Source organism: Myotis brandtii, unplaced genomic scaffold, assembly GCF_000412655.1.
Source record: "Myotis brandtii unplaced genomic scaffold, ASM41265v1 scaffold1612, whole genome shotgun sequence".
NCBI classification, from domain to species: Eukaryota; Metazoa; Chordata; class Mammalia; order Chiroptera; family Vespertilionidae; genus Myotis; species Myotis brandtii.
In genome coordinates this window covers 150,087-153,217 of record NW_005355890.1, presented here as the reverse complement: position 1 = coordinate 153,217, position 3,131 = coordinate 150,087, and the positions used below count along the sequence as shown (strand labels likewise).

General features: G+C 41.8%; 1 protein-coding gene across 1 annotated transcript in view; it reads right to left on the bottom strand.

Annotated features, from left to right (window-relative positions):
* LOC106725409 (centrosomal protein of 135 kDa-like) overlaps positions 1–3,131 on the bottom strand; it is a 33,657-nt gene that overhangs the window by 30,143 nt on the left and 383 nt on the right. The gene's annotated exons all lie outside the window — the stretch shown is intronic.

The window sequence follows — 3,131 nt, the reverse complement described above, 5'->3', positions numbered from 1 at the left end:
GAGGGGTCCCAGACTGCGAGAGGGCACAGGCCGGGCTGAGGGACACCCCCCCCCCAGTGCACAAATTTTTGTGCATCGGGCCTCTAGTTTTCAATATAATCAATGTTGATGACTGGAACAAAGAAGTTTTAATGGTAGGGATGGGGTGGAAGCAAGTTTGATGAGGACTAATAAATGAGTTAGTACTAAGGAAAAGGAAGCATGATTGTGAGAAGAGAGGTAGAGTGAAAGTTAGAAAAAACCAAGGTTGTTGAAGGGTCATTACAAAGTAGAAAATCATGTTTCTTAATTCTCTTACATCAAGGAAAGCTTCCAGAATTAAACGAAAGCCCTGGGGTCTCTCCTAAATGCAAACACATACACAACTTCATAGTTTCAGGGGATTCAAGAGCCCTCTAAGTTCTCGTACTCCAGGTTAAGAAGCCCTACAGTTTTGTAAACACAATAAAGATTCTAAGACAGGGGTTAATGCTAACTAATGGAGCAAGGCCACTGGGCTAACAAGAAACCCAGATATAGGTTGTGCACCGTCCTCTGAGACAAGAACGAGAAAAGCAAGTTCAAGTGAAGATTAAGATAAGGAGTAGAAATATGTTTAAAAAAAATTTTTTTATTGATTTTTAGAAAGAGAGAGGAATGGAGAGGGAGAGAGAGAGGAAGAGAAAGGGAGAGAGAGAAACATTGATGTGAGAGGAAAACATCAACTGCCTGCCTCCTTCACACATCCCACTGGGTAATCGAGCCTGCACCCTAGGAATGTGCCCTGACTAGGAATTGAACTGGTAGCCTTTCGGTGCATGGGATGAAACCCAACCAATTGAGCCACACGAGCCAGGGCCATTTTTTCAAGGGACAGATATCTGCAGAAGTTCCTGCCTGGTAGAATTTTTAATTTTTCAGTAAAAAAGGAGGTAAGATCATTTGCTAAAAGGTATTACCAGTGTTGAGCAAAATATCATGTATATAATATGTGCCCAATAAATGTCTACTGAATATTTTGATAGAACACTGGAGTATTTTATGTGAGATTCTGAATGCTAGTTCCACAAAAGGTTAACTTGTTTTCTTTTTATAAAACTGTCCCCAAGTGTTTAAACTGATAGACACCTTGAAGTAGGAAGGAATAGCCTCACTAACAGAGAGATACAGAGAAGCACACAAAGTTTTATGAACAATTTTGAGACAGGTATTTGTATTTATGATAAAAATCTGTGAGTAAACGTTTTGGGAATTCACTTCAAACAAAATAGTAGCCACAACAGTCAACCTTTCTTATGAAAAAGAAATAACCTCTCCTAGTCATTTCATTCAAACCCAAAGTTCTCACTTCTCTTCCATTCAGATTATACTGTAAAGAAATAACTTGTGTTTCAAAAGTTCATAAATAAAGGTCTTAAGAGAGGAATCACTTATGAAGACCTCTTGGGTACATAAGGGGTTAAATAGCTGTTTTCAAGAGGTTTTTATGAACTTACAGAATTTAATAATATTTAAACTGATGTCATACCATAACTAAGATATGGGACTGCCTTACTAACTAGCTCACTTCAAAAGATTACCATAGGGAAATAAAAGATTACCATGGGGAAATAAAAGATTACCATGGGGGACATGTATAAGAAGCTTCACAATAACATTCTTCATATTCACCAAAACTGTAAAATCTTTAATGTCCACCAAGAGAGGAGTAGATCAGTTGTGATACTCTTACATCAGAACACTGAACAACAAACTGTTTTAAGAAGCAAAATGCAAAGAAATACTTAGTAAAATTTCATTTGCATAAGTTCAAAAGCAAGCCAAATTAGAACATGCATATTCACATACAAAGATGGAGGAAAAGCAAGGAAGTGGCTAGCATAGTGGCTACATCAGGGGAGAAGGGCGTGTGATGGGAAAGGGAATAAATATAGTAACACCTGTTCTAACTGCCTCTGTGCCGGGAGGACTTTAAGAGCAAATTATCCTACAACAAACTGGACCAAGCAACTGGAGAAGAGGACAGAAAGACAGCCGGAAAGCTCTACAACTGATTAGATGCTGGGCTAAAGCAGTGGTTTCTTTCTTTCTTTTTTTTCAGAAAAGAAACATTTAAAATCAGATATATTTGGGAAGCTGCCATTAAATAATGCCAGAATTTATCATTTCAAATTAATATTTCATTAATGTACCTTCCTAATTATTTCCCACTAACTAAGACTGATTTAGCCCTGGGCAGGTGGCTCGCTGGTTGAAGCGATCTACCTTTGTGGGTTCCACTCGTAATCAGGGCACAAACCTAGGGTGCCTGTTAGATCCCAGCCTAGGGAGGCAACCGATTGATGTTTCTTCCTCACATCCATGTTTCCCTTGTCTCCCTAGAAATCAATAAAAACATATCCTCGTGAGGATTGGGTTAGGATTTTAAAATTGGGTGAGGATTTTAAAAAGATTGATTTAGTTGATTAAAATAAAAACCAAAAAAAAGGTTTTATCCTGGAGGCAGGTTTGAATGATGTGACACGCTCCTTTTACCTTTATAACTAACCTATTTCCTCTACTTAAAGACCGACTGTTATTTATTTCCTTACAACCACAAAAGGCGTAGTTGAGATGCCAGTAGAGGGCATTTAAACACCGAATACCGGGAGGTATGAGGGCATGGAGGGGAAGAAGGAAAACTCGGACACCGTCATCTTTGCAAACTTTTCCTGATGCCGCGATCCTTGACTTTGTTTAAAGGGAAAGAAGTATTCCTGTGCGTATCTGGGTATCAGGCCCATGACTGCCTCGGTTCTCAACTGCCTCCACTAGTTTCAGACAAAAGCCCGCTCACCCTGCCTTTCCCGGGCACTGAAATTACATGAGGTTTTCATGATGACGCCCTTCCTCTCAGTCCTTCGCCCCCCGAAGTCTGTCAAGAGCTCAGAAGTGAGAGGCTGGGAGCCGGGAGCCGGGCTGGGCTCCCGGATCTGACTTCCAAAGGCTCAGCTCCGTCCGCAGCGTCTCTAAGCCCAACAGCCCCCCGCAACCCAGCGCAGGGCGGCAGGACGCCAAGCGGTCACCATAGGAACTGGCCAGCCTTGCGCTCCCGAGAAAGGGCGGCGGGAGCAGGGCGGCTCCCGGAGGGCTTCCCGGGCCGAGATCCGCCG